This window comes from Apium graveolens, chromosome 4 (genome assembly GCF_009905375.1).
Source record: "Apium graveolens cultivar Ventura chromosome 4, ASM990537v1, whole genome shotgun sequence".
NCBI classification, from domain to species: Eukaryota; Viridiplantae; Streptophyta; class Magnoliopsida; order Apiales; family Apiaceae; genus Apium; species Apium graveolens.
Genome location: NC_133650.1, coordinates 31508997 through 31529373, shown reverse-complemented (window position 1 = coordinate 31529373; position 20377 = coordinate 31508997). Strand labels below are relative to the sequence as shown.

The following is a 20377-nucleotide window of genomic DNA, read 5'->3' as shown; positions in this document are numbered from 1 at the left end:
AAGCTCACAAACCATAGCTATTTGATTAACTCCATATGTAACCAGAGAATCAACCTTCATTGATAGCGCTTGGAGCTGGGCTGCAATAGCGGTGGCTGCATCCATTTCTAGAATTCCTGCTACCTTGCCTGACGTCATCCTCTGAGTTGGGTTTTGATGCTCATTTGCAGCCATCGTCTCTATAAGATTATACGCCTCAGTATAGCTTTTAGCCCATAAGGCGCCTCCAGCTGCTGCATCGAGCATGGGCCGAGATTGGGCCCCCAAACCATTATAGAAACCAGTGATCACCATCCAATCCGGCATTCCATGATGTGGACATTTTCTCAACATTTCCTTGTAGCGTTCCCAAGCCTCGCACATAGACTCTGTAGGTTGCTGCGCAAACTGAGTAAGAGCACTCCTCATAGCAGCAGTCTTTGCCATCGGATAAAACTTCACCAGAAACTTTTGCGCAAGATCTTGCCACATAGTGATGGACCCAGCTGGTTCAGAATGTAACCAGTCTTTAGCCTTGTCCCTCAGTGAGAATGGGAAAAGCCTCAACTTGATAGCCTCATCAGTCACGCCATTATACTTAAAAGTGCTGCAGATCTCGACAAAATTCCTTAGGTGCATGTTGGGGTCTTCAGTTGCCGCTCCTCCAAAAGAAACAGAATTTTGCACCATCTGAATAGTGCCCGGCTTGATTTCAAAGGTGTTAGCTTGAATAGCCGGATGAAGGATGCTTGACTGAATGTCATCAATTTTAGGCCGAGAAAAATCCATAAGAGCTGGATCAGCTTGAACAATACGATCTCCCATGTTTACTGGTTCTTTCTGCTCAGTTCCTGAATCCGAATCCTCAAAATCTAACTTCTCCGGAATATCAAGAACTTCGTCTGTCTCCTCAGCTGTATCTAAAGTCCTCTTGCGAGCACGAGAACGAGTTTGCATAAACGCTTGCTAAAGTACCTGAAACACAACCGGAAAAAATAAGTAACTACTACGTCCTAATCACTGAGTCCTAATGACCAATGATGGTAAGTACATAAACTAAACAAATACGCCGAGTCCCCGGCAGCGGCGCTAAAAACTTGTTAGGGCGAAAACACGCGCTAATATTCACGCAAGTATACGCGTTCGCAAGTAATATAGAATACTTTCTAGTTCGTTCCCACAGAGACTCAGACTGAATTATTGTCTAATTAAACTCACTCACCAATGTATGATTACTTCTCAATGTTAAGACACTAACACTTAAAATTGTTGATTAAATATTAACTATAATTAACTACTTAATTAACCACTTAACTAACACTTCAATTTATCAATAATAAAACACTCGTGAGATCACAACTTCATTATTACTTCCTTCAATAGTCATTGTTATTACCTTTAGCATATGATAATGATGATATTAATCGAATAACACGAAACTGATAAAAGCCAACTTTCATTGTACTAATACCATTCTACCAAGCATCCACAATTAAGATAGAAGTTGAATAGTCATCAATTATGTTGAGTTCCTATATGTCTACAGAAATTGACAACACAACAATTTAAGCACAAGTTATTTCTTTTGATTACATAGGGCAAATAAAACTATTAGAGTTACCCACTAATCATGCACAACATACATGAACCTATGCTAGCATGGCAAGTTCTAAATCTCAAGATCCACCGTCACTTCACAAGAGATTAACACCCTATCTTATATGTTCGTGACACACATAAGACGAATAGGCACAACCAATACTAGATATCATACAATCATCACACACTAAAGTATTAAAAAATTACTAAAGAATTCCATAATAAATCCGTTGCAACCCCATGATCACGATTAGCCCATAATCGTACTTATCGTCATCATGGGTTCATATGAAATCATGATAAACAAACACAAGAAAATAATAACTAAACTAATTATATTAAAACAGAGTACGTCACAAGAGTAAATAAGTTCAAAGCAAGAAAACTAGCATCCAACGTTACAACGAAACAAGAATCACAAGAAGATATGCTTCCTCTTCGTTGCAGTGTGCTAAATCGGTCTTCTTCCTTATCTCCTTCGCTCCTTGCGTAAAAACACAATCTTCTTTAATCCACACTTGTGAAAACGTCTCAAATCTACTTATATAATAGTCCCATAAAACTCAGATTACATAGAAGTGGAAACCAAACAGAAGTAGAAGTCCTAAAATAATTTGTCTTTTTTCCCGACCCTGCGCGGCCGCTCAGCAATGCAGAGCGGGCGCTCAGACCTCTACTGGAAAAAATCTGATTTTGCTCCGTTTCTTCGCCGTAATCTGCCCGTTTCTTTCCTCTCGCAATGGTGAACACATGCCAAGGCTTATTCTTGATGATTTCTCCCCCGAAATGCAACTAAAACCCTGAAATGCATAAACACTAGAAAAACGCATTAAATACACAAAATACTTGATTTCAAGACACCAATTTAAGCCATTTTAAGACGTTCTAAGTGGTATAAAATGCCACTTATCAGGCTTCACAGGATGTGTTGAAGGTTGAGGTTGAGATGATTGTGATGGTTTGAAATATGTCCTGATGGAGAGTTGAGTAGGTTGAGGTTGAGAAGTTTGAGGTTGATGAGAGATGGTAGGTTTTGATGGCTGTTGAGTTTGCTGTGATGTGTTGGTGGGTTGAACATCAGGGTAAACAGATGTGTATGTTTGTGGATCAGCATTTACCAGAATCTGTTTTACTAACTGAGGAATTTGTAAGGGTCTCTGCACTTGTTTCTTAATGTCAGCATTTAAAAATTCATTAAAGGGTTCATCAGCACAACAGAAAGTATATATAAGCTGACAGAATCTAGCAAAGTATACTACATTCCTATCCTCTGTCATCCTATCCCCTATGAAACCTAACACAGCACTTGTAAAATCAAAATGAGTTTGATGAATAAGGGCATACCCGATTTGTTGACTCATGATGGAAATAACATCAAAGTTGGAGCACTTATTGGCGAATGCCTTAGTGATACAATCAAAGAAAAAGCTCCATTCCTTTCTAATATTTGCTCTTTTCAGTTGACCCAGCTTTCCCAAACTTTTCTCATAGCACAAACTGGCCATGAGTTGCTGTAAGACAGGATCCTCCACTGTTGAGAATGTGCAACCTTCAGGTAAGTGGAGAGCTTTACGAACTGCTCCAGGAGTAACCACATGCTCGACATCTCCTGATGTGAAAACAATGCTTAGAGTACCAGTAGCACCACCATCATCAAAAAGCCCAGTTCTCCAAAATGTCAGCACTTGTTGGCTTGAAATAGTTTGAGGTTGGGTCAAAGCATACCCAATCTCACTATGAGCTAATAAATCTTGCACAAAGTGCAAATCTGATGAAGCTTCAGCCTTGGTCAGGATTGCATCATAATTATTTGGGACAAACTTGGCTCCATCAACAATTAAATCCTTGGGTGCCATCAGAAATAAGTGAGAAGTTAGAGTGCCTGTAAGGTGTTTGAGAAAATGTCTGTAAAGAAAACCGTTAGAAAATGTGAGAGAGAATAAGAAAAGAGAGAGAGTATAATAAAAATAAAAATAAAAATAAAAGATTTGAAAATCTTTCATCTCTTTTACTTAGACACCCCACGTGACAGCAGTTAATAAGAAGTGGAACAGACCTTTACACCTGTAAGGCATGCAGCAGTTAAGGCAAAAGTTAATGGGCACAGTAAATAAGTAATAATTACATTGCACGATCAGTTTTTTTAAAAAAATTGTTCCCACTAAACAAATGATTATTACTGCTTTATCTCACATAAACCAATATTCTGTAAAAATATGACCGTTCAAGTAAAGACCAAAAATAAACCAAGTAAATAAATACTGCCACGTCAGCATCAGAACTTGATTCTTATCAGGATTTAAAGGTCATCAGAATATTGCTCCTTTACTCGAAAAGTGAATGTTTATTCCTGTTATTCTTCACACAAATACTGATATGGGTACATCAGAACTTAATCATTAGAACTTCCATCAGAACTTGTCCTCGGAATTTATGCAACTGTCACTTAAACTGTTCATCCAAAATAACATTTATCACCACAGTAATTTTCATCAATTATATGGAGTGTATGTGTATGCATTAAGCTAAATATATGACAAAGAGTAAAGTCTGATTCACTTCAGTACATCTTAGAAATGAGGCATAACTAAGAACTTTGCTTAAAATCTATCATTATTCTGAAGTCTACTATAGAATGAGTTCATGCATGAGTCCACCTCAACTGTTTTATGCTTATTTTATGCATCTTTTGAAATTCCTTTTTACAGTGGCTTCTCAGTGTAAGTAAGTCACAACTGCTTATCAAAATTTATGCTATTATCAGAGTATTTCTCCAGTAATCAGAGAATGTGAAAAGTCACCAAAAAAATTTTATTTTGCTTTTCTAATGCATATTACTTAATAACAGCAATACATTTGGGTCTTTCCTTCCACATATATTCTTCTCTAGATCTCAAAGGAGTACCTGATATTTATTACTTTTCTTTTCTTTTTCTTTTGATAAGTGAGGCTTATCAGCACTTAGTACATCCATCAGATTTACTAACATCAGAACTTAACAGATAAGAAGCACTATTCTAGTTTTTGACTTAGTAATAAGATACACAAAGTAAACTTTAACCAAGCTCAATATCAGAATTTTCTTGTGTTAAAAGATTTCCACATAAATAATTAATTCAAATATGGGATTATTAGTATATTAAAGACTACTAGGTCAGCATCTAGCACAGTTATCCTCATTAGATTGAATAGTCACAGAAACATTCATATCACTATCAGAGTTTAGAAATTCACATCAGACAACAATCAGCACTTAGAAAATTTCAATTTAAGCACATAATACACAAAGATAGTAATATCTGTAAATAATGATCATAAAGTCTGATGTATCAGAACATAAACTAAGCAGATTTAGAGAAAGAACCTGAAACCATTCCAAGTTCATTTACCAATCTTGTAAAAGTAGCTTCACACAGTGGTTTTGTGAAGATATCTGCTAGTTGTTGATCTGTTGGAACAAAATGCAATTCCATTGTACCTTCATCCACATGTTCCCTTATGAAATGGTACCTAATGCTGATGTGCTTTGTCATTGAGTGTTGAACTGGATTACCTGTCATAGCAATAACACTTTGATTATCACAGTAAATAGGGATTTTAGAATATGTTAACCCATAATCCAGTAACTGATTCTTCATCCAAAGAATCTGTGCACAACAGCTTCCTGCAGCAATGTATTCTGCTTCTGCAGTTGATGTGGAAATTGACTTTTATTTCTTGCTAAACCAAGAAACTTATCTGCCTCCAAGAAATTGGCAGCTTCCACTTGTGCTTTTCCTGTCAATTTTCCATCCTGCAAAATCTGTATCTGAGTAACCTATTAGCTCAAAGTCTGATTCTCTAGGATACCACAATCCCAGATCAGCTGTACCCTTAAGGTACTTGAAAATTCTTTTCACAGCTGTTAAGTGAGGTTCTCTTGGATCTACATGAAATCTTGCACAAAGACAGGTAGCATACATGATATCAGGTCTACTTGCAGTTAGATAGAGTATTGAGCCAATCATACCTCTATAATCAGTAATATCTACTGATGTACCGGTATCCTTATCCAATTTTGTTGCAGTGGCCATATGAGTGGATGCACTTGAACAATCTTGCATTCCAAATTTCTTTAACAAATTTTTGGTGTGCTTAGATTGACAAATAAAAGTTCCTTCTTCATTCTGCTTAACTTGAAGGCCTAGAAAATAGCTAAGTTCTCCCATCATACTCATTTGATATCTTGACTGCATTAGCTTTGCAAACCTTTTACAAAGTCCGTCATTTGTAGAACCAAAAATGATATCATCAACATATATCTGCACCAAAATTAAGTCCTTTCCATGGTTGAGATAGAACTATATTTTGTTAATAGTCCCTCTGTTAAATCCACTTTCCAGAAGAAACTGGGCTATGTCTCATACCATGCTCTTGGAGCTTGCTTAAGGCCATAAAGTGCTTTATCAAGTCTGTAGACATGATTTGGAAATTTTGAATCTACAAAACCTGGAGGTTGTTCAACATATACTTCTTCTTCCAATTCTCCATTAAGAAAAGCACTTTTTATATCCATTTGAAAGACTGTAAACTTTTTGTGAGCATCATAAGCCAAAAATTTCCTTATGGCTTCCAATCTAGCAACTGGTGCAAGTGTTTCATCATAATCAATTCTCTCCTATTGAGAATATACTTTTGCAACCAGCCTTGATTTGTTCCTTGTAATTATGCCATCACTATTAGTTTTGTTTCTGAACACCCATTTTGTACCAACAACAGATCTGTTCTTTGGTCTTGGTACTAGGGTCCAGACTTTATTTCTTTCAAATAATTTAACTCTTCTGGCATTGCTTGCACCTTATCAGCATCTTGAAGAGCTTCTTCCACTTTCTTTGGTTCAGTCTGAGAAAGAAAAGAGTGATAGAGACATTCATTTGATGTTGCTATTCTATTTCTTATACCTGCTTCAGGATCTCCAATAATCAAGTCAGGTGTATGTGCTTTAGTCCACTTTCTTGCAGATGGAAGGTTATCTCTAGAACTGGATGCTCCCCCATGATCCATGCTGTCTCCATCAACATTTTTTGATTGTCCCCCTGAAATTATGCTCTCTGAGTTGGATCCTTCAGAATTTGAGTTTCTAGAATTATCAGAACTTGGCTTATCAGAACTTGATGAATCAAAATTTGAAGAGCCTATTCTAGATTCTGATGCTTCTTGAGATGTAGTTGGATCTTCTATATGCTCCCCCTGCACAGTTGCATTTTCCTTTGGCATAGTCACCACAGTTTCAATAACATCAGAGTTTAACCCATCAGAGTTTGCAGTATCAGAATTTAGACTGTCAGGATTTAGACTATCAGGATTTACAAAATCAGAATTTAAAACTTCATTCTCAAATCTCAGCTGATCATGATCATTAAAATCTTCAAGTCCAGTAATCTTCTTATCATCAAAAGAGACATTGATAGATTCCATGACAACCCTTGTTCTTAAATTGTAGACTCTGAAGGCTTTTGTGGAAAGTGGATATCTAACAAAAATTCCTTCATCAGCTTTTAGATCAAATTTGGATAGCTGTTCAGGATGAGTCTTAAGAACAAAACACTTGCATCCAAATACATGAAAATACTTCATAGTTGGCTTCTTTTTCTTCACCATCTCATATGATGTCTTTCCATGCTTGTTGATAAGTGTTGCATTCTGAGTAAAATAAGCAGTCTGCATAGCTTCAGCCCAAAAATAGGTTGGTAACTTTGCCTCATCAAGCATAGTTCGTGCAGCTTCAATAAGAGTTCTATTCTTTCTTTCAACAACTCAATTTTGCTGTGGAGTTCCAGGAGCAGAGAATTCCTGCTTGATTCCTTGGTCTTTGCAGAACTCTTCCATAATCAAATTCTTGAACTCAGTGCCATTATCACTTCTTATGATTTTCACAGAGTCTTTAACCACTTTATCCAGTTGTTTGACATGATCAATCAAGATAGATGCATTTTCACTTTTTATGTGCAAGAAATACACCCATGTGTATCTGGTGAACTCATCCACTATGACCATAGCATATTTCTTCTTTGCAATAGACATGACATTCACTGGACCAAATAGATCAACATGAAGTAGGTGATAAGGCTCAAGAATTGAAGATTCAGTCTTACTCTTGAATGAAGATTTTCATTGTTTTGCCTTTTGACAGGAATCACAAAGGCCATTAGGAGCAAATACTGATTTTGGAAGTCCTCTCACAAGATCTTTCTTGACTAGTTCATTTATGTTGTTGAAATTTAAATGAGAGAGTTTCTTGTGCCAACTCCAGCTTTCTTCAATTGATGCTCTACTTAACAGACAAATTGCAGAACCATCAGTACTTGTTGAAAGCTTGGCTTCATAAATGTTACTATGCCTGTATCCTTTTAGAACAACTTTGCCTGTAGATTTTCTTAAAACTTCACAGTGTTCTTCAAAGAAATCCACATGAAAACCTCTGTTACAGATTTGACTAACACTCAACAAATAATGTTTAAGTCCTGAGACTAGAGCTACTTTTTCAATGATGACATTCCCAAGATTGATATTGCCATATACCAGAGTTTTTCCCATATTTCCATCTCCATAAGAAATACTTGGGCCAGCTTTCTCCACAAAGTCTGATAGCATGGCTTTATTTCCAGTCATATGTCCTGAACATCCACTGTCCAGAACTAGGATATTTTTCCTGTTTCCCTGCAATCATAAAGACCACTAATGATTAGTTTTAAGGACCCAGACTTTCTTGGATCCTTTGGCCTTATTAAGTTTGTTAACATTTGCAGCGGATTTAGCATCAGAATTTATGTTAACAGTTTTCTTATCAGAATTTACAATATCAGACTTTGCATCAGAACTTACACTAGAAGGAATAATGCTAACTTTCTTTAAATAAGGTTTTATATGATAATAATCATAGTACAAACTATGATATTCCTTACAAGTATAAATGAAATGCCATAAACTACCACACTGAAAATAAGGATTTTGTGGCCTATATCTAACAGACTGACTCTTAACTCCTGATTTTGAAGGTAAGGAGTTTATGTTCTTATTTTTCCTGCAAAAAAAAGCCAGATGGTTAAAATTTCCACAGTTATAACATTTCTTTCTAGGAGCATTAGGAACATGCTTATAATCATTGCTTTTTATTCACACCTACCTTTCCATTCCTATTTTTCCTAGGTGGCTTTACCTTGTTTACATTCTTACCATCTTTCAGCTTATGCTTAAGCTGTTTCTTTGTCATTAAGCCTATGTTAACTTCAGTTGGCTTATCCTGTTTTGGTTTGTCAGAAGTTAATTTCTCTTTAACTTCTGATTTATCAATATCAGACTTTACAGCTACAAACTTAACAGGATTTACCTTTGGTTTTTGTTTAATAACTATAGGCTCAATTTCTACAGTTCCTTTATCATTTTTATCATCTCCATAACCTAAGCCCTCTTTCCAGTTTCCACTACTTAACAAATTCTGAGTTGTTCTGCCAGAGTTAGTCCAAGTCCTGATAATCTCTCTTTCCTTTTCTAACTCAGTTTTTAGAGATTCATTCATTTTAAGCACTTCATCTTTAACATAGAAAGCATCATCTCTATCTTTCTGAGTTTGATGGAATATAACTAACTCTTTTTCTAAATAATCATTCCTCTTTTTATAAGCAAGATTTTCAGAAGTTAATCTTTTACATGTTAAAGTTTGATCTCTATAACTAATGAACATGGTTTTAATATATCTTCTCAACTTAGTAATATCATCAGTATGAAAAGCAGAAGTTGTTTGAGGTACCTTTAACTCAGCAGCTTCAGAGCTGCTATCAGCATTTGCCATCAAGGCACAGTTCACCTCACTTTCAGAATCTAAAGTGTCTGTCCAACTTTTCTTCTTTGTGATAAGAGCCTTGCCTTTGTCACTCTTCACTTTCTTGCAATCAGGAGATATGTGGCCTTTCTCACCACAGTTGTAGCATTTGACATTTGAGTAATCTCCTTTGTCAGACTTTCCTCCTTTGCCTTCAGATTTTCTGAAACCTTTCTTATCAGAACTTGCACCTTTCCTGGAAAACTTCTTTCCCCTTCTGAATTTCCTGTATGCAATCTTTGTGATTCCTTTCACCATAAGAGCACACAACTTCATCATCTCTTCATCAGGGTTCATCTCAGATAGACTTTCAGTTTCTGAATCCTCATCACTATCAGGACTTGATGACTCAGTATCAGACTTTGTGATGAGAGCCTTTCCTTTGCCTTTCTTTGAGACAACCACTTTAGGGGATTCCTCCTCAGCCTTAAGAGCAACTGTCCTTGACTTTCTCCCATGCCTCTTGCTTCTTTGATCCATCTCAAGTTCATGAGTCTTGAGCATACCATAAATTTCATCAAGAGTAGTTTCATCAAGAGCATAGTTGTCTCTTATAGTTGTGGCCTTCAAATCCCAACTTTTAGGAAGAGCTAAAAGGAATTTGAGATTAGTAACTTCAAGATCATATTACTTATCCACCAGTGACAGATCATTCAAGAGTTAGACAAATCTATCATATAAACCAGTCAATGACTCATCAGGTTTTGAGTCAAAGTGCTCATACTCTTGAGTGAGTATAATCCTCATGTTCTTCTTAATTGAATCAGTTCCTTGGCATCTTGTCTCCAAGGCATCCCATATCTCCTTTGCAGTCTTGCAGTTAATTACCCTGTTTGACATGACATTATCAATGGCACTGTGCAACAAATGTCTTACCTTTGCATCCTTTGCAATAGATGAGATATCTTCAGCTGTATATTCACTTTTCTCCTTTGGTACAGTCTGTGCTGGCTGATCTGTAACTATAACAGAGAGCTTGGTTGGCTTGTGTGGTCCTTCATTAATTCTGTCAAGGTATTCTTGATCAGTAGCTTCCAGAAACATAGACATCTTCACCTTCCATATAGGATACTCAGAAGGTTTCAGTATGGGAACCCTAATAGTCTCATATCGATTATGGATTTGAGTCTTTGGAGTTTCTTCAGCTTTGGTGGGCTTGGTTGGAGTTTGTACTTCTTCAGACATGATTGTTTTTGGATCTTTACTGTATGTATGTTAACAAATAGCTCTGATACCACTTGTTAGGTCACACACACTGTAGAAGGGGGTTGAATACAGTGTTTACTACAATCAAATCGAATATAAGAACTCAAGTAAAAGAAAACAGATTTTATTCAACACAATAAACTCTGTTACAAAGAACTATCCTCTCTCAATGATGAACAAATTATCACGAGAGCTGCTAGGGTTACAATAAATAATAAACTTGATTATAATAACACATATAGTGTAATCCCTATGTCTGTGTTAATATACTACACAGTTACAAGGTAATCTTATAATTGATATCGAATACAATTCTGCTTCCTAATATATATCAATCAGTTATCTTTTCTTCCAAGTATTCTATTCCTTATAGAATTCTTCTCCATGCATATCTCTTCTTATGTTTGTCTTGATCTTCTTTCCTTTCAATCAGCCGCCTTCCTTATCTGAACGTCTCCTTAAGTCCTGATATTATCTCCTGATAGATATCTCCTGATAACTTAAGTTCTGATAACTTAAGTTCTGATATCTTAAGTCCTGACTTCAGTATAAGTACTGATTTCCAGTTAAGTACTGATTTGTCCTGTTAAATAAGATCTGAAAAGTAAACACAAATCATATTAGAAATGACATCACAAATATATCTAACATGAATATATAAAATAATATTGATTGTTCGAGTAATTAAATATAATTAAGGGAATATGATCTTTGGGAATCGTTTTAATTAAATTCGTGGTATTTAATACTTCACAAAAGGACATCGAGTCCCTTAGAATAAATAATTACGGGCTTTTAATCGTCCAAAACATATCCGGAATGATTTTTGGGTGTTTAATTAATACAAGCTGACCGATTCTTGGTCTATAAATTATCATCACGCTATTCACTAGCGTTAACATAGATTACGATATATGCATTGTAATTTCAATCAATATCGATACGTAAAATCTCGTATTTTACTATCATGACAAGCATGGCATTTATACGAAATGCAGTAAATTAAATCTTCACAACACAACAGTATATGGAGTAGGGATCGTAAACTTGCCTGGGGGTTTTGAGGTGGAGGGCGCTCTCGAGTTTGTCCGATAATTTAAAATCAATAACATTATTGTTCCGTTAGACTCTAATCGTATTTATCGTTGTTTGGTAAATACACAACGTTTATAATCAAATTACACGACTCGCTTTAATCTCGTCATTTTAATAAAGTACGAGAAGTCATTAACTTCGTTTTCATTTCGCAATCCTTTATGACCATTATTCTTATTTGCTTTTACCACTCGGCTCTCCTCACAATTCTTAAGAATTTCTACTCGCGTGACCTCAGCTCTGATATTTTTATAAAATTGAAAAATATATATTTTCACTTGATATTTTTATGGATGTTTGTATACTACATTTCTTACTCCCTGTAAAATTTTCATGATTTTTGAATAATTTTAAGTCGATCGTTTATACTTCCAAAGTTTGTAATTCGTAGCAGTTTTTGTCGCGTAAATCGTTTTCACTAAATTGGACCTAACTTTTGAACTGTAAATCGAAATCAAGAGATTCAAGCGCCTAAACGATCCTTAAAAAAAGATATATCATTATCAAGTCTTATTTTTCAAGAAAATACAGTTTATAATTCTGTAACTTTACAGAAAACTTAATGTCGTGATTCGTGCGTTATAACGTCGTTACGTTCACGATTCGTGTTTCGTTTAAGCTCTAAATCCCTAATTAACAACTGTTAGGCATAAAGCATACGCTAATAATTCACACAAGTATACGCGTTTGTAAGTAATATAGAATGATTTCTAGTTCGTTCCCACAGAGACTCAGACTAATTGTATTTAATTAACTCTTACTCACCAATGTACAATTATTTCTCAATGTCGAGACAATAACACTTAAGGTTGATTAACTAATTATTAACTATAATTAACTACGAGAATAAAACACTTAAATTAACACTTGAATTAACAATATTAAATGCACATGAGATCATAACTTCATCACTACTTCCTTCAATAGTTATTGTTATTACCCTTAGCATGTAATGGTGATGATATTAATCGAACAACACGAAACTGATAAAAGCCAACTTTCGTTGTACGAGTACCATTCTACCAAGCATCCAAAATTAAGATAGAAGTTGAATAGGCATCAATTACGTTGAGACCCTATATGTCTACAGAATTTGACAACATAACGATTTAAGCGCAAGTTATTTTATTATGATTACACAGGGCAAGTAAAACGGTTAGAGTTACCCACTAATCATGCATACGAATACGTGAATCTGTGCTAACATGATAAGTTCTAAATCTCAAGATTCACTGTCGCTTCACAAGAGATTAACAGGCTATCTTATATGTTCGCGACGCACATAAGACGAACAAGCTCAACCTATACTAGATATCATATAATCATCACATATCAAGGTATTAAACAATTAACTATGGAAATCCATAGTAAATCCGCTACGACCCCATGATCACGATTAGCCCATGATAGAACTCATCGTCACCATGGGTTCATATGAAAACATGATAATAACACGACAATATAAACTAATAAAATACTTAATAAAACTAGAGTACGTAACAAGAGTATTAAGGTTCAAAGTAAAGAAAACTAGCATCCACTGTTACAACAAATAAAAAGAATCACAAGAAATCGTATGCTTCCTCTTCTTTATTGCGGTGTGCTAAAACGGTCTTCTTAATCTTCTCTCCTTGCTCCTTTCTTGATTGATACTTGTTTTTTTCTTCTTCTTATTGTGAAACGTCTCTGAAGATTACTTATATAGAAGTCTACAAGAATCAGCAGTCTCAGAAGGCCATTAAAATACGAATTAAAAAATCAGAATTTAATTTATTGACCCCAGGCGGCCGCCCCAGCTTCCCAGGCGGGCGCCTCAGCTCCCAAGCGGCCGCCCCAGATCCTAGGCGGGCGCCTCGACACTTTCTGGAAAATTCTTCTTTCTGGTCCTGATTTTGCTGATTTCTTCGCACAACTCCACGCAACCGATTCCAAGTTCTTCCCTAGGCTTATAATGATGAATTCTTCCTACATACGTAAGTTTACCCTGAAATGCAAAAATACTAGAAAAACACGTCAAATACACAAAATACTTGATTTCAAAACATCAATTCGAGCCATTATAAGACGTTTTAAGTGGTATAAAATGCCACTTATCAACAACCAAAAATAATCAATTCAACATCTTAACTACTTAATCAACTCAAGAACATCATGTTCTTGAGGTCACAATATCAATCTTAACATCCAATATACTAATACTCTTAAAATCAACAAATCAACCATCAAAACTTTACATATATCTAAGATCCATATTTTTCTTGAAACTTAAAACTTAAACAAAGTTTGTATGAAGGTTTATAACTTTCTTGGTAGCTTGGGAGGTTTTTTTCTTGAGGGATGATGCTTGGTGTGCTTAAGAAACCTAAATATTTCCAAGAAATTCGTGAAAACGCTAAAAGTCACAATTTGACATTATTCATCATCACTTTCATCATTTTATTTAACCATGAAAATCTAAAAGAAATGCTATGAAATATTTATTTTACCATAGTTTGATGACGAGGAAGATTGGGAATCAATTTGAGCAATTATCCATGGCTTGCAATGGAGCTTTGAATTTGGATTTCTTTGTGTATAGTGAATGCAGAATGGAATGGCGAGGAATAGAGAGAGAGAGAGAGAGAGAGAAATTTTGTGTTGCTTTCTTGGGATGCTTTGATGAGTGTGGTTGATTTTGTTTGTATTTAGGTATGCATATTTTGTAGCAAATCAATCACGCATGCCTTTGTCAAATCCTACAACCTAGCCGAGTACTACTACCATGTTTCTTCACTATTCACTACACCACCTTACTATTTACATTACTATTTGCGTTACTATTTGAGTAGCATTCTGTTAGATATATTTGAGATGTCATGTCTAATATGTTTCATGTTTAGTTTTCAGATCTTAACAAACAGGAAATATCAGTACTTACTGGAATCAGTACTTATTGGAAGTCAGAACTTAAGGATATCAGGACTTAGATTATCAGAAGATAATATCAAAAGATGGATATCAGAACTTAAGTACTGGAGGACTAATAGTTAAGGAAGGAAGCTGATTTACAGGAAAGAAGATCGGGACTAATACAAAAAAAAGATATGCATGGAAAGAGTTAGAGGACTTAAAGAATTGTATAAGATATCTGATTGACATATTTTAGGAGACATAATTATATTCTATATCAATTAAAAGTTATCTTGTAACTGTGTACTATATAAACACAGACATAGGTTTACACTAAATGTGTTATTATTATCGAGAAGATCATACATTGTAACCTAGCAGCTCTCGTGATATTTGTTCATCACTGAGAGAGAACAGTTCCATTGTAACAGAGTTTATTATATCGAATATATCTGTTTACTGTTACTTGTGTTCGAAATTGATTTGATTGTATTCTACACTGTATTCAACCCCCTTCTACAGTGTTGTGTGATGTAACAAGTGGTATCAGAGCCTATCTGTTAACACACATACAATAAAGATCCAAAACAATCATGTCTAAAGAAGCAGAAAATCCAACCAAGCCCGCCAAAACTGAAGAAACTCAAAAGACTCAAATCCACAGTCGATATGAGACTATAAGGGTTCCCATACTAAGACCTTCTGAGTACCCCATATGGAAAGTGAAGATGGCTATATTTCTTGAAGCTACAAATCCAGAATACCTTGACAGAATTAATGAAGGACCGCATAAGCCAACCAAGCTCTCTGTTGTAGTTGCAGATCAGCCAGCAAAGACCATACCAAAGGAGAAAAGTGAATACACAGCTGAAGATATCTCATCCATTGCCAAGGATGCAAAAATAAGGCATTTGCTGTATAGTGCCATTGATAATGTCATGTCAAACACGGTAACTCACTGCAAGACTACAAAGGGGATATGAAATGCTTTAGAGACAAGATGCCAGGGAATTGATGCAATCAAGAAGAACAGGAGGACTATACTCACTCAAGAGTATGAACACTTTGACTCAAAAAGTGATGAGTCATTAACTGACTTATATGACATGTTTGTCAAACTCTTGAATGATCTGTCACTGGTGGACAAGGAATATGATCTTAAAGATTCAAATCTAAAATTCCTTTTAGCTCTTCCTGAAAGTTGGGATTTGAAGGCTACTATTATAAGAGACAACTATGCTCTTGATGAAACTACTCTTGATGAAATTTATGGTATTCTCAAGACTTATGAACTTGAGATGGATCAAAGAAGCAAGAGACAAGGGAGAAAGTCAAGGATAATTGCTCTTAAGGCTGAGGAGGAATTCCCCAAAGTGGCTGTCTCAAAGAAAGGCAAAGGAAAAACTTTCATCACAAAGTCTGATTCAGAATCATCAAGTTCTGATGATGATGATTCAGAAACTGAAAGTTTACCTGAAGTAGATGCTGATGAAGAGATGATGAAATTGTGTGCTCTTATGGTTAAGGGTATCACAAAGATAGCCTACAGGAAATTCAGAAGGGGAAATAAGTTTTTCAAGAAAGGTGGAAGTACTAATAAGAAGGGTTTCAGAAAATCTGAAGGCAGAGGAGGAAAGTCTGACAGAGGAGATTACTCAAATGTCAAATGCTACAATTGTGGTGAGAAAGGCCATATATCTCCTGACTGCAAGAAAGGAAAAAGTGACAAAGGCAAAGCACTTGTCACAAAGAAGAAAAGCTGGACAGACTCTTCAGATTCTGAAGATGAGGTGAACTATGCCTTGATGGCAAATGCTGATGGCAGCCCTGAAACTGCTGAATTAAAGGTACCTCAAACAACTTATGCCTTTTATACTGATGATATTACTGAGTTGAGATTATATCTTAAAACCATGTTTATTAGCTACAGAGATCAAACTTTAACATGTAAAAGATTAACTTATGAAAATCTTGCTTATAAGAAAAGGAATGATTATTTAGAAAAGGAGTTAGTTATGTTCCATCAAACTCAGAAAGAGAGAGATGATGCTTTTTATGTTAGAGATGAATTGCTAAAATTGAATAAATCTCTCAAAACTGAGTTAGAAAAAGAAAAAGAGATTATCAGGACTTGGACTAACTCTGGCAGAACAACTCAGAATTTATTAAGTAGTGGAAACTGGAAAGAGGGCTTAGGTTATGGAGATGACAAAAGTAAAAAAGGAACTGAACAAATTGAGCCAATTATTGTAAAACAAACTGTTAAGCCAAAGGTAAATCTTGTTAAGTTTGTAGCTAAAACTGTAAAACCTGATTCTGAAAAGATGAAATAGTCTGTGACAGAAGTTAAGGAGAAGTCAACTTCTGAAAAATTAGAACAGGATAAACCAGCTGAAGTCAACATAGGCTTAATGACAAAGAAGCAGCTTAAGCATAAGCTGAAAGAAATAAGGAATGTCAACAAGGTTAAAGCAGCTAGGAAAAATAGGAATGGAAAGTAAGGTGTGAATAAAAGCAATAATTATATGCCTGTTCCTAATGCCCCTAGAAAGAAATATTATAACTGTGGAAACTCTAACCATCTTGCTTCTTTTTGCAGGAAGAATAAGAATATAAACTCTTTACCTCCTAAGTCAGGAGTTAAGAGTCAGTCTGTTAGGTTTAAGCCACAAAATCCTTGTTTTCATTGTGGTAGTTTATGGAATTCCATTTATACTTGTAAGGAATATCATAGTTTTAACTATGATTATTATCAAATAAAACCTACTTTGAAGAAAGTTACTTTAATTCCTTCTAGTGTAAAATCTGATGCAAAGTATGATATAAGTTCTGATAAACAGCATGTTAACATAAACTCTGACATTAAGTCCGCTGTAAATGCTAACAAACTTAAAAAGGGCAAAGGATCCAAGCAAGTCTGGGTCCTTAAAACTAATCATTAGTGGTCTTTGTGATTGCAGGGCAACATGAGAAATATCCTAGTACTGGATAGTGGATATTCAGGACATATGATTGGAAATAAAGCCCTGCTCTCAGACTTTGTGGAGAAAGCTGGCCCAGAAGTTTCTTATGGAGATGACAACATGGGAAAAACTCTGGGATATGGCAATATTAATCTTGGGAATGTGTCACACCCCAACTTAAACAGCAATTTAAATATAACTATTACAATATTTAATAATAAATAAATATACCCAAATCCAAGATCTTACAGTTTAGGGTTTGGAACAGCCCAACACTACCATCTATTACAACTGATTTTAAATATCGAGTCCTCACACAAACTACTATCACTTATTCTACCTGAGCTCGAACATAGGCATCAGCATCACAGGTCTTACGGGCAGTCTGCTTGAATCTAACCATAGCTGCTAGCTGTAATATCAGGGTAAAGCAAGGAGTGAGCCAAATGCTCAACAAGTGCTAAACAATACGATACAAAACATAAATCGAGATATATAATAAAGAATGTCAATGGGAGGACATGACCAATGATAATGAGAGATAAAACTTTGGGTGATGGCATCATTTTGTTGGTATCAAAAGAAATTATATCTTAATCAAAATTATTTTATGACGCTACGGATTACAACTGGTGATCAGCCGCGAAGTAATCCCGAACCTCGCTGGGTTCTAAAATATTAATGGGAATCCCTAGGCAACTTTTAAGCCTAATATAAGTGTCAAAAGGACTCGCGTCTCAGTCCAGATCCACTATTCAAAGAAAACATTTATCCCCCTTTGGGACTGAAAACCCACATTTTATTTATTTCAAAAACTGATGCCGATTTATAACAAAATCTCTTTTACAGTGAACATTTTTTTTATCAAGGGATTATAGATCAACTCGAAACACGGGAAATATGGTACTAAATCTCAGGGCCATGATTCACAAAACTGTACTCTATTAAAATAACTGAATGGTTTTCATATATCAAAGATTGGACAGGGGGATTTAGTGAGGCTATTGGATATTATAAAGGGTAATGCCAAATTGGGCTTAAAGCAATGGTTTCTCATCAAGGTTCAAGTGCTGGATCATCAAGAAGATAAGCTTCATGAATACTAAGGGTGTTAAGGTATGCACAAATGATCTTTAACACAGGATATATCAGAATTATCAAGCTTCAGGATAAGAAAGAGGGGTATCAATCAATGAGGAATTACTTTGATAAGTATCTGGCTTTTAGGGTTCAAGGTAATGTTCTATAGGGGTTCAAGTATCAGGATGAGATATCAATACTTAGGAATCATCAGCATGTAAATCAAGAGAATCAACCAAGAGTTATAACTACCCTTTCTTTTATCCTGGCATTCGAATTACTTTAATATACTATCATGATAAGACCACTTTGCAATACGTACTCGAGGGTTCATGGCATTTTTATATAATTCAAAGATAAACATAAGATACGCTTGATTTAATATATCAAATGACACAGGATAGTTGCAGCAATGTATGAACTATTAGCAGTAAATATGAAGGACAAGTTGAATCACTTGCCTTGAGAAAGGCTGGTCTGGTCTGACTGGTAGGAGCAACTGGAGCTTTATTCGACCTTTATGGGAAGTTTTCCCTCATCTCGAGATCCTATATAAATAATAATAATAATCCTCATTATAATATATTCTCACCAACTTAGGCCTATATGCACTTAATTTATATTCACCTTTAATTTATAGTTGCACACACATAGCCACATAATCACATATCAAATATTAATACCAAATAACACCATATACACCATAATGCAACACTAGGCTTGGATGATCTCGATCCCCCAACTTAAGTCACTTGGTCGCTAAACTAGACAAAGTCTTCTAATTTTGGCTTCCTAACTCGATGTGCCTTTACTAAACTATCCAAGACCTATTGACCCTCACTTGTGCCTTTTATTCTACTGACCTTATACTATCTTACAACTATGGTGGTCAACCTAAATCTCACTCCTAAGTGTTCTAAAACCATGTGCTAAGTAAAAGTGTTCACTGGTGCAAATTTCAGAATGACATCTATGGTTTCTTGAGTGCATTTGACACCCTTAAACTATAGATTTTCCTTCAAAACTCTTACAAAAGACTCTCCTGACCTAAGGGCATCTCCCAAACTTGATGTGGCTCAAGGGCCTGGCTTGGGCCTTCTTGGGCCTAAGCTCAAAGTCCATGGTTCCCATGTTTTCCTGGGCAGAAAACACCCTAACTTGAATTAACTTGTGACACATGGTTCTAACTCATATCCTATGAACTATGGTTGGAAAAACTTCTTTGATACTCCCTCTAACTAAGGCCCAACAGGACCTAATGAGGGCCTACCCATGACATGGTCAAATCTCCCTATTTCTAAGTTGCAACAAAACTGTCCCCTGCTGGACAGATTTTGTTATTCTACTTGTGCACCTAACCAAATGACATGAAAACCTCCAACCAACACCTAAAACCTTTTATATACTCCCAATAATAACTTCTGGTGGCTTGGGCCTCAAATTGCACATCAATGACATGGTCAAAACTCACTCTAAACCTCAGGTACTAAACTGATTTTCTGCAGAAATTATAACTCTCCTTTCTCCAAGGTTTGACTTGACAAACTCAACCACCAACAACCCAATACCCAAACCAAGACTTAAACATGGTGATCTACTAAACTAACTCCCTTATAATCAAAATAATCTTGGTGGAGATCATCCTTACCTAAGGTGCAATCATGGCAAAACAAAAGAAACCACATTTCACAACTCACAAATCATC

General features: G+C 35.6%; 1 non-coding gene across 1 annotated transcript; it reads left to right on the top strand.

Moving 5' to 3' along the window:
- The first annotated feature begins 304 nt into the window (after positions 1–304).
- On the top strand, positions 305–411 carry LOC141722539 (small nucleolar RNA R71). The gene has a single exon (XR_012575555.1). It is a non-coding gene; the product is annotated as a small nucleolar RNA R71 (small nucleolar RNA).
- Positions 412–20377: the final 19966 nt, after the last annotated feature.